We start from the raw sequence: 13011 nt of genomic DNA, 5'->3' as shown, positions 1-13011 counted from the left end.
CCTACACGGAACTATTCGAGTACAATTTGATTTTAAAACAGATGTCATACCAAAATTATATTTTATACTACAACTAATTATTATTATTACTAACTATTTTGAAACCCTTTTTTAAGGTATTCAATACAGAAAATTATGGTAAGTACCACTTTGTTAAATAGTATTCATTTCTGTTCGAATAACGGATTTAAAATATATTTAGGTAATACAGGTTGCAACAAAACAGACAGTGCAGTGTTTTGAATGGCTGGTACACCCCGTGTGGTAGGGGTAAAAACGTAGGAGGGGTCTCATTGTTTCGGGAGCGTCGTGCCGTTTTCAGTCGTTACCGTGGTTTGGACCGGACAAAACCAGGGTTTCACCGTCCGCACGTTTATTTAAAATGACCCTTCTTTTGTCGCCACCCAGCGGGCCTTCCGGTTGCACTTCAATCTTGCGCATCGTGATACCGTATCTACATTCGAAGAAACTGGTTTCACACTAAGACCTAGGTGTTTAGGAAGACCCAAAACGGTAAGAACACTATCGAACGGTCGCGTAGGTGCTCTGCCCGGAAACATGCAATTGCATTGGGCATTGCCGACTACTCACTCAGAAGGATTTTGCGTCAAATCTTATCATTCTACTCCAACAAGATTATGATTGTGTAAGAGTTGAAGCCTGCTGACTATGAAAACTGCATGAATAGCTCCCAAGACACGTTGAACCGGATCCAGGCCAGGCCAACTTTTTTCAGTAGTGACGAGGCGTACTTCCATCACTGTGTAGTGGTGAATAGACAAAAATGTTGGTACTTGGCTGAAAATAACCCACGGTAACTTCACGGGAGACCTCTTCACTCCTTAAAAGTGACCCGTGACTTTCAACGCTCAACTTTACATTTCCATTCTGAAATTTTTTTAGAACCTCAATTGGAAGAACTAACGGACGAAACAGATTTGAGATCTGGTTTCAACAGGACGGTGCTACGGTCCATACTGCTCGAGTTTCAATGACGAAACTGCGACAGATGTTCCCTGCGCGCCTCATCTCTCTGAGAGATGACGTGGGGTGGCCCGCGCGATTACCTGATTTGAGCATTTGCAACTTCTTCCTGTGGGACTACCTAGAGGAAAATGTTATTAATCATCTGCCTCACCTTGGAAGAACTAAAGGATCGAATTCGGGAGAAAATCGCCGATGTGCCAAAATGTGGCCGAAAACCTTAGAAATCGTGTTTATCGATGTATCACTCTGCTGGGGGTCACATCATCTTTCTAATGTCGTCTTCAAGACTTGATGCATAAAACGGCATGATGTACCGAATAAAATAAAATAAACCTCATTTCTTTGAGTAACACCGTTTTATGGACTATCGTTTGCTGCACCTGTATGATTACATCCAATCATTACATCCTGTATGATTAAAATTAATCATTATTATGTAATTTAAAAGACAAATATTTTTGTATTTAGAGAAGAACAAATAATCATCGATCATAGATAGAATATTACAGGATTATTTGTATTATGTTTTGTATATTATGTAGACGATGCGATCTAATTTTAAATTCATACATAAAATAAACACTTTTCTCCGACTGAATGGCGTGTTTTAAGGTTTTATTCCATAAAATTATTTTAACATAGGTAATCGTTACATACAGGTATTGAAATGAATGTTATATATACGGCCGCTAACCAATGTAGGTAGGTATCCATTGAAATAATACATTTTTCATTTACATTTATAATGCAGCAGTCAACTTGTTGCAAATATATTCATGAAAGGTTTGACATGACTTTTTTTCCACTATCATAAAAAAATGGAAAGGTATCAATCTGGCTGGGGCATTTTCGCGCCAAAGCACAAACGTCACTGTGACAGTTGAGGTTAGCGAGTTCGCCGCCAGAGCGCCGTTTTCCAATTTAAATACAAATCGAACGCCTAAAGCACTAGGAATATTTTTGCATTTTGATAAGTGAAAAGGGGAATTCGAGGTAGAACGGTTAGCAGTGTACCTCGAGGAGGGTTTACCCTCGCACTGTTTTATCTCTTTGATGTTTATTGAATGCGATGCGTTCAGTTTTCACTCTATTTAACTCATATATGCCGCATTTGGTTGTCGCATACACCCGTGCCTTCGCTTTTGCTGAAAGGTACTCACCTGTTTTTAGATTTTGGTTTGTATGGGGTCATGACCATGGATTTATTTATTTTCGGAAAGATTCAAAATTAGACATTATTTCATCCGTTCTGCATGTTAAGCAGCAAAATACCTTCGAGTTGTTACATATTCAAAGTATTCACCTTCATTTCAAAAGTCAAAAAAATGATTATTTAGGTACATAACCTTATACCTGTTCAATTTTATACTTGACAGATTTGCATTCTTTGTAAACTCTACCTCAAACTGGGGATTTTTTTAAAGATCTCACTGAACCACCTTACGTTTACCTTGTTTTTAAGGATATGGAAAGTTTTTTGCTTCAAGTTCGAAATTATTTCTTCTGAGGAAAAAACAGAAAATAATAATCACTTCCTGAACAATAAAACAGCCTATAAATAGTTTTTGTGCGCAAATACGGGTTATATTAAAGTTTTGTTAGTTTTCTCCCTAGATAAGCTGGTCCAAATGTCGATAAATATTAGTTTGACGTATCGATTCTGTAGTCGATATGGCTGAGGTTTGTCGTGAATTTTCTTCTAATATTACGTTTTCCATAGCAAAAAATGTTTATTTACACTTCAATATGTCAATATAACTTATATTGACATATTGAAGTGTAAATAAACATTTTTTGCTATGGAAAACGTAATATTAGAAGAAAATTCACGACAAACCTCAGCCATATCGACTACAGAATCGATACGTCAAACTAATATTTATCGACATTTGGACCAGCTTATCTAGGGAGAAAACTAACAAAACTTTATGTCACTCGATGTCCTGTGTTAAAGATTTTGGGTGATTTGTGCTAGTGCAAGCAAAAATTTCGACAGAAGCAGAAATTTACCGAAATTGTTGATAAAAACCTATATCGTTTTAATTTTGAATGTTTTAGGAATCCAGAAGTGATTATAATAAAATAATTTATTCGATTTGTGATATAATAAATTAAATAATATGTATTATTTCTCATAAAAAAGTTGGCAAGCAAGTAGTTAACAAAATATGCCTAGTTTTCAGCCGCCAGTAGAGAAAGTTGAAAATGCTTTTCTGTTTTCACATTGAGAGTAATTTATGGCTAAATCGCGTGTTTTATTCCCATTAAAATAATCACTTCGTGAAATTGAACCCGAGGGTCTGGAATGCGCTTTGTGACAATATGTAGTAGTTTTATTATCATACAACTACTTTTTACTTTGCTCTAAGCCACGTGAAAAAATCAAAACATATTATTAACACAAGAATATGTACATTATAGTATTAATATTAAATATACAGGGTGACTTATGGTAGGTACTAATTGATTTGAAATATTTCAGAAGATTTGTTTTCGAGAAAAAAAAAACGTTAAAGACACGATTCCGAGGTTGGCGACAGACTGCAAACCGCATCGGCAGACCGCATATTTAATACAATACTTGATAATTGGTAAAAGTCACAGACATAGGAATTAATAGACGAGAAGATAATGGCGAGGGGTAAAATCAACTGTTGAAGAACGAAGGGGGTAAAGCTGACTGTGATTCGTCAATAAATCAATCTGACAGTAAATAGGCATCTCGCATTATAATATCACCATTTACTTCTTAAAAGTAAAATCTGCTTTTGAATGAATAGACATTTTTACATGGGAGCGCAAATTACTCGCCACGTTATGAACTAATTTGCGAAGTCCAAATTCGGCAAAGTAAATTTCTTCTATTTGCAGAGTCGTAGTTAGTTTCAGAGTATTTAGTTAAGACACTTTTACAAATGTTTCATAATTTACTTACCCCAGTAAACAACGATGAGCACACTTGAGAATCGCTACATTGTGATGTGATAGTATATGTTTCTAAAAGTGATCCATATAATACGGTGTGAATAAGCTTAAAATAAAGTAAAATAATGCTTACTTATGGAATGTAATACGACAATTGGGTTTATTCTCTTTTTCACATCTATTTTAACAAGTTTTCATATCACAAGTCAACATTTTGCCGTGTTATTTCGTAAAATGAACCGATGATGCCTCGACCATAGTTCGCACAAGAATGATGACGTCACGTTTTCAAATTTCACTTGAGGCCATACGCGAGCCCAGCCAGCTCCAATGGAACCGGTATGGGGAGTGGGGATAATACGCTTTTAATCACTTAGGGCAGGTCTACTAATATTCATATGTCTATGGTAAAGGTACAATTCCGAGGTTGGCGGCAGACAGCAAACCGCTTCGGCAGACCGCAGATTTAATACCAGACATGATAATAATAATTACTAGCAGTTAAAACCCGCTACGCGGGTTTTTTGCTGCTAGGCCCTGCGGGCGGCATTTCGTTGGGCTTCGCCCAGTTTAAGTGATACTAACAATAGTTACATAATAGATAGATATTAGGTCATTCACAGAGAGAGGGTGAGTATATATTGTTAAAACACGGAACAGGAAGGAGTTAATCAATAATAACATTCTCAATTTAGGCATAAGAAGAATGACAGTTGTTTGAATAAATGAAATTTTACGTATTTGTGATGGATTATTTCAAATGAAACACTATTATTGACTACATGTCTACAACTGATATTAATTGTTATCGTACCTAATATAATTTGCTCATAGGAGACTTGAAGTGCTTAAATATGTGTTACAACTGCCAATGTCTATAAGTTGAATCAATATTGTATAGTTTGTCACAACAATTAAAGATAGTTATAACAAAGCTGACTGAAATAATAGATTATTACATATTGCTTAATTGTACCCGTGTTTATGATTAAAATGAGGGTAATTGTGCGATGAGATTAGCAGTCGGTTTATTTAAAAGGTGTTAATTTTACTCCAATTGTTGGTAATTCTTTACCTACAACTGTTACTGTATCTAATAAAGTTTAAAGTTAGATTATATATACACCTTCATCAGGACAATAAAAATCCATATATAAAGGTAGATTATTACAATATAGCGCCCTTGAGGTGATATCTCACAAAAGCGGCGCTATGCAAATTGTCCAATAAATAAATAAGTATAATGTTTACATTTCATTGTGTTCATATGCATTGATATACAACGGAAATAGATATATAATGTTATCCGATTAAACTTTATTTTATTAAAAAACAAATAACTTTGTTAACATCACTTTATTATATACAACCAATACATGTTTCATTGACGAAGTTCACCTTATCAGGAGTAAGTATACACCGAAGTCAAAAATTAAATGTAGATTACAATTGGAAAGAAGAAGTGGAAGGAGGGGGGAGGGGTAAAAGTAGGCTGGGTTTATAAGAATTAGGAATTACAATATCGTTAGACGGGAAAGACCAGTTAAGTGGGAAAATATTTAAAAGAGAGTCTATAAAAAAAAACTTGTTAATTATATCTGCTTTTATATTAACATGATTTTTAATTTCTAAAATTTCTAAATTATTTATTTCCGATGCTTTATATCCTGTGTGAAGTATTTTAAGACCTGAAAAAAACAAATTGCATATAACCATAAAACAATATATTCATAAGACAAATAGCATTTAATAACTGTTATTCTAATAAATTGATAGTTAAAATACTAAATAAACAAATTAATCATATTCTCTTCAAACGGTATATTTACCCTATTACTAAAGATAGAAATACAATGGCGTAGGATTCTGTTTGTGGATAACGATACTTCTAAAATTATATATAAAAACATTCCTAGTACTATTCAACCGGCGTTTTACACTAATAACAATAAAGTAGTATATTTTTAATAATAAAGATAGCGAAAATCAAACATCAAGAGTTTATAAACTCAATTGTGATGATTGTAATTTCTTTTACAAAGGTAAAACCAATAGAAACTTTGAAGTCAGAACTAAAAAAACATCTCAGGGCTCTAAATGGAAATAGTGAATCTGAGTTTGCAAATCATCTTTTGAATAATGATCACAGTTTCGATAAAAATTCAGGTCTTAAAATACTTCACTCAGGATATAAAGCATAGCAAATAAATAATTTTGAAATTTTAGAAATTAGAAAACATGTCAATATAAAATCAGATCTAATTAATAAGCAAAAAAAATCATAAATAATAATGAAAAATGCCATTACAAAGCGATAAGCTTCTAGAAGAATTTTTTTTTATTATTCGCTTGTTAATGGTCAAGTAATTTTGCATAACTATGTGCATTGTGAGCTGCATATTTAAATATTCGCGCCAGTCATTTGGTTCGTTCTTATACCGCCAGACGTGCGCTCTGTCGGTCATCTATAGCCGCCGTGCTTATCGGCCATATTGAAGGAACGCGTGATTTTTTTATAAACGTCAAACATAATCACGTAATTGTGGATAATTTTCATTGTAATGTAATTATTTCAATGGATTATGAACTTTCAAAAAGATATTTTCTTCGATATTATCCAAAAAATTATTTGAGCAGAAACGTATTTTTGAAGAAATCTCGTATTACCTTACGGTTGCTAAAAATTGAGGGGCAGAGTGGTATTTTTTTGCCTGCAGACCCCCTATGCGGAATTAACCCGAAACACACGATTTGAATTCGACCAATCAGAGGGCCTACACCGTCCAAACGCTAGCGTAATAATATTGTAGATTATTAAATAATAAACATTTGGTTTATTGTTTTACATCAAAAGAATTGTTTTTTTAAATAGGCAAACCTTAACCGGGTCAACTGTTTGGAGGTTTTCTCTTTATATAGAATTACTAGTGGGCCTGGGCAGACGTTATTCTGCCACAGACCGCCTTCTGTGTAGGGAAGTTAAAATTTGTGGTTGTATGTATTTTTGGATGAGAAATCTGAAAAAAATGTATAAATAAATGTATGTAGAAATATACATATGTATATAGGATCCCGACAACAGCGCCACCTGTCGGGTCCAAGACCGTTATTTCGAGCTGGAACCAACCATACACATTCACAATTGGGTTGGTTGGGCAGTTTCGGAGATTAGCGTGTACGAACACAGTGACACGTGATTTTTATATATTAACATTTAAAATTACACGGGAGAGTCTATTGTAAAGCTTTTTTTATAAAATCGCACAATAGTCCCAACCGTCTGGGGCCAGTGAGACTATTGCTTTTATTGAAGGTAATGGGGAGGGGAAAGAGATGGGGAAGAGGAAGGTGACGAAGTACCTGATCAGATCTGGTCACCAAACACAAAGCCATTTGGAGCAACATTTAAATCTTCCATTCCGGAACGTGGCGCAAATAAACTATATTATTTTAAATGACTTGTGAAATAACTGTGGTGAACGTTTGTCTGTCGGTATGAAAGAGACAGGCATATCTGAGTGAGACAGCATGACCGAGACGTATAAAAAGGCATGTCTGTTGTAACTCGTCCTCTTTTCAATGTCAAGCTCTTATATTGTTCACTTGTAGCAATACTTGTACTAGCTAAATAAAAACGCATTGTAACGGAGTACCCACATTCTTTCATTAAGAAGAAATCTGGATGATTGGCACGGCAAATCACCACAATAACAATTAAAATTTACTTGCGCACGCCGGGATTTGAACCCGCGACTTCCAGCTTGCTAGTCGAGAGCTTTACCAATAGACTACGGAGGCTTAATTTTCTCTTCCTAAATCTGAATATATATATTTTTTATATTATAATATGTTAAAAAAGTCTGGCCATGAGAGAAAATAACCGAGTGGTTGTACCTATCTACCAATATCCATAAAAAATTTCGCATCAAGTACAAGTCATCCTTCATAATATTATTAAGGATATTGGTTTTCCTGTGAAAATGGAACGGTGTCGTCTAAATAGAGATTCCTCATCTAGATATTATGATGTCAAATAACCTCACTCCCCCCTATTCCCTGTCGCAATCCCCCAGCCCCTCCCCAAATTCCCTTTCCCCATGAAAATGCTTAATGTTCTATATCTACATGAACGAGCTTTACCCGTAATCAAAGGAGCCTGCTTAATGGTTCACAAAATTGGATTGAATTATTTATTGAATATTATTTTTCCCCTCCTTTCCTTCATTCCATCTTGCCTCATAAATTATGCATACATTAATCCCTCAGGTATTGTTATACAAAATGACTTTAAAAATAAAAGCGTTTTAGTGTAAACTGAAGATAACGTAGGTAATTACTTGCTTAATTTAAAACACTGACTTTATATCTATAGTCGATTACTGCATTTTACAAAAATTGAAGATCCATCTATATTATTCAAATCTTACGGGCTTTAGCGCGACGGATTTTGAAGTGATCGCGTGATTAAGTCAGTGCCATCGAGAAATGACAGTTTGCAAATGGCAGCGATTGATATTGATAATCGTTGTTATGTGGATCAGCAGGGGGGCAGACAATTTGGAAATATTAAGACGATGCACCACGTCGTGTAACATTTAAAATCGGACCGCTAACAATAACACTCCTTATGTAGGTGACGATAAGGTTTACATTCCCGTTTAAAACCAGCCACCTGTTTTGATTTATGTTAGAAAACAACATCGAATAAATTTGATGTCCGGGCACAAATATTTCAATGTTTTAATGTCATTTTCCAAAGAACTCAATATGCCACATTATACAATAAAAGCATAAGCGAAAAAGGGTTCGTAAAAAGAGACTCACCAAAAAATATCTCAATTATTTTAAAGGCCGAGATGTTGTTCTACTAGCAGCATTTAAAATATTTCTAAGCCATCATATTTTCAAACCAAAAACTCATGAATTTGCATTAATTCGTAGTGCATCGCCTTAAATGGAAAAAAGACGTCCATAAATGGCGCCAAAACACAGGAATATGTCATCTTTGGGAATTCTGTGAAAATGATACACATTGGGGACACAGGACCAAAATACATTTTCCAATGTCGAAGGGTCCCCCGGCTTAGTGCGAAAATGATACACATTAAAGAAAAAATAATTCACATTTTTATTTAAGCGGAATATGTTGCTTGTGAAATGATGGGGGACTAAGCTAGCAGTAGTTTGAACCCGCGACGCCTGGGTGGAAATCCAACGTCGAAATCCACTCGGTTACTAGCACACTGAAAGAAATGTTTAGGTACGATTTACCAAATTTTCAGTAATTATCTACTAAACAGTTTAGTTGCTGTGGTGACTGCTGAACTTTTAGCTACTGTTTGCTAAACAGCAGTTTATTTATGACAGCTTAAGAGGACATAAGACGTCAAAATAATATCAGTTATGGGCGTTTTTAGTAGGCGCGGCTATAGCCCTTAGAGTAATACTATAGCCAAAACATTTCGTTTACGCCCCGCGTTGGTCAAAATTTCGCACAGTGTGACATAGTTTGATTTCACACGGACAAGTTTTATAATTATAAATTTAAAATGATAATAATAATTTTCATTATTGTTGGCATTAGTTAATGAATTGCATAATTTGCATGGTGTTTTGAAAATCGTGGTATCTACATACAGTATATAATCATCTGCAGTATGCAAGGCATCCCAAATAATCATAAATCACAAATACTTTTTTGTTATTATTTTTGAAGTGAAACTTCTTTAGGCGCGTAATGGATTTTCGGGGACGGAGTAAAACCGAGTCAGGATCGACACGAAAATGCGGGTACCCCCACCACCGCTCACCGTTCACTGTCCCTCTCTCACCATATGCGCTTGTTGAGGTGGGGGAGCCGCTCACGAACGTTCTCTCTCTTCTCTTCTTTCCTCTCTCTCAGACACCAGCGAACTGCGCCACGCCAAGCATCAGCTGCTTGGTTAGTATACTGCGTCGTGAGTGTAATACGAGTGAAATACGTAATTGATTGTGGTTCATACGGTTTGGTACAGAATTTCAGTGTTAAAAATGAGTAGTGACGAGATAGAGGTGATGAACACATCAGTGGCACAAGAGGAAATATCCCCTGAGAATCACCAAAGAAGAGGAGAGTCTGATTCACACAGTGATGACATTAACATAAGGTAAATATAACCTATAAGAGTTGATAAATATTTCACAATATAGTAGTATTGTTGGAATAGGATTGTTTAATATATTGGCGAGATTATATTAACAGTGAAATATGATGTAGGAATGTCGTTACAATCAAAGCAATGGCCAACAGGCGGTACAGACAGCGGAAAAAAGAATTAAAGCCTCCCAAACCTCAAGCTAAAACGGCAGCAGAACGTTGTAAAGCATACAGAGACCGTCAAAAACTTTTTAATTGTAATATTGTTATTTATGTAATATTGTATACTTGTGAATAAATTGAAAATTTTTGGAACTATACATTAATCGAACGTCATTCATCTATAAGAAAATATTAGAAAAAGCAAATCCATGCTTCGTCGTTGAATTATTTAACCTCTAATTTTCAAACTAACCTAAGAGAGAAAATAGAGATGATGAAATGAAAATAGAGAGAGAGGAATACTAGAAGTTTCACTTCTGTCTTGCGTAGGCTTGACACACCCACTTTTTTTTCTTGATAGAACAATCCCGATGAGTTAAAAAACTCACTGTAGGACGGGAGGAACTTACAATACATAGGTGGGAGTAATTAGGTACAATTTTACATTGGTATTTTGATATCAAAATTATAAGTTTCACATACGAAACAGTACAAAAATAGAAAAATAAAATATTTTTAATAATAAAACTTTGACATAGAAAATAGTTCGTACATTACAGTTTTTTTACATCTCAGATTTTAGATTTTATTTCTTGCTAGAGCAATCCCGATGAGTTACAGAACTCATTGTAGGACGAGAGGAATTTACAATACATAGGTGGGATTTAATGGGTAAAATTTTATGTCAGTATTTCGATATCAAAAAACCTTCACCGTCCAATGCTTTGTTTTTCTTTTGAAGTGGAAAAAATATGTCATCGGAAACCAAAATGAATGTACTTCTTATACTCCAAATTGAATAAGCTCAGGAATCGCTGGAAGTTTATCGAGTGCGTATACATGTATATACCTACATATTTATAAATATATAAAATTAATTAAGCTGTCATTTTACAATTATGTTCTGTAGAGAATTTAGCCTTAAAATTTACTTTTAAGTGTTTATTTATGTAGTACCGTCTCAATTCCGTTAAGCATTTTCCTTGGTGCCGTCATTTTGTTCGGGATAAAACTCATTTTGTCTTCTGTTTTCCCATATTTAACTGAAACGTACGTATATATTAGCCAAGAGATTTATTATAAATTGGTTAAATTTTACCTTAAATTTGAAAATCATTTCAACGTAAGTAAGTGCAGTAACTTGGGGAGATAATTGTACAATTCTATCTACAACAAATGATCTAATAATCTAAACTTAAAAGATGAATAACTCTTTTTAATATTCGAATGACTTTAGGTACTTTATAGGTAACATATGTCTGATTGTCTGTATGGAGAAAAACTTTCGATGTAGAGTATTTGTTTTATGGAAAAAAAACTTTCGAATTTCCAAAATTTTATACCGGTCACTTTGTATAATACCTTATACTAGGGCAGACCCAGTTAATTCTTTAAAAATCTGTTTGCATTTTAAAGTAAAGCAATTTTTGGTTAAAATATTATATTAGGTATATATGGCATGTCTGAGTTCTTTACAATCAGTTCCAATTTTTCTGTGCCCAAAAATTGGTGTGACTGAAACCCAAATAATATAATTTATATGTAAAAAGAAACTACATTGTTTATAATTATTATATTTGAAATACTTTTTATATGAAATAAGTTTTACTTGATAATCATTTTTAGGTGTTACAATTACAAATAAAAATCGCACATAACAGCGGAACTTTTTATTCAAAAAAATATTTAAGGTAATATTTAAATATTAAAATAAAGAAACTTAAGAATTAAAAAAACTTCTACCAAATAAACTGTTTTCATATTTTTTTAACAATGTCCAAATTTATCTGAAACATGACCACTGTGCACATTTTAAGTATAAACAATTGAAAAAAAGTAATGTTTTCTTTTATATTGGTGAAATATACAAAAAACCTTTACTCACTTGAGGAAGGAGTTAAATTATAAAAAACAGAAAATTTCACTAATAGAATTAAAAGTAATCGTTTGATTAAATAAATAAATACGTAAAAGAAATCACCGTACATTCGGGCCGGAACAAAGACGACCTTTCCGGCTTGAGCTCTGGCCGACACTGGCCTGGAACGGTCTAAGTACTTCAGCACCTGCACACGAATACAGTTGCGTGCGTTACAGTATTAAAGTACTTACGGCTGTGTTTCCTTTAGCGGTATAGAAATTGGAAATTTCAGAGTGTTATATTTTGATTAATTCTTATGAATACATTAATAAAATCTCTAAAGTTTCTAGAGGGATTCGTCGGGAAGTTACTAATTCATCGTCTACAAAAATAAAATCTGGTGCTTGCCGCTTATCTTACAACATTTTACAATTAATAAAATGTACATACCTTTTTCCATAACATATTTAATGATAAGGTCCTGTTTTTATTAATCTTATATATAAATAACTTGCATCCCTTCGAATCCCTCTAGAAACATTTAACATTTTAGTAATAAGCTCATCAGAAATAATTAAAATGTGAACGTCGGGCAAATACCCGTTATCAGGGTATTGTGTCACCTTAACGATTCAGATATTCTAGCTAAACTAATCGGTTGAGACAGCTTTCTGTGTTTAGTTGTGTTACCTAAAATGTATTTATGACAGCTTAACGATTCAGATATTATAGCTAAACTAATCGGTTGAGACAGCTCTCTAACTTTCTGTGTTTAGTTGTGTTACCTAAACTGTATTTATGACAGCTTAACGATTCAGGTATTCTAGCTAAACTAATCGGTTGAGACAGCTTTGTGTTTAGTTGTGTTACCTAAACTAAAAATTATATACCTAAACCATTTTGTAGTGTTCGGTTAGAAAAACTTAACTGTTTAGATGGT

The sequence above is a fragment of the Hesperophylax consimilis genome, chromosome 5, assembly GCF_061612785.1.
Source record: "Hesperophylax consimilis isolate HC1 chromosome 5, BYU_Hcon_1.0, whole genome shotgun sequence".
Lineage (NCBI taxonomy): Eukaryota > Metazoa > Arthropoda > Insecta > Trichoptera > Limnephilidae > Hesperophylax > Hesperophylax consimilis.
This window is presented reverse-complemented; position numbering follows the sequence as displayed.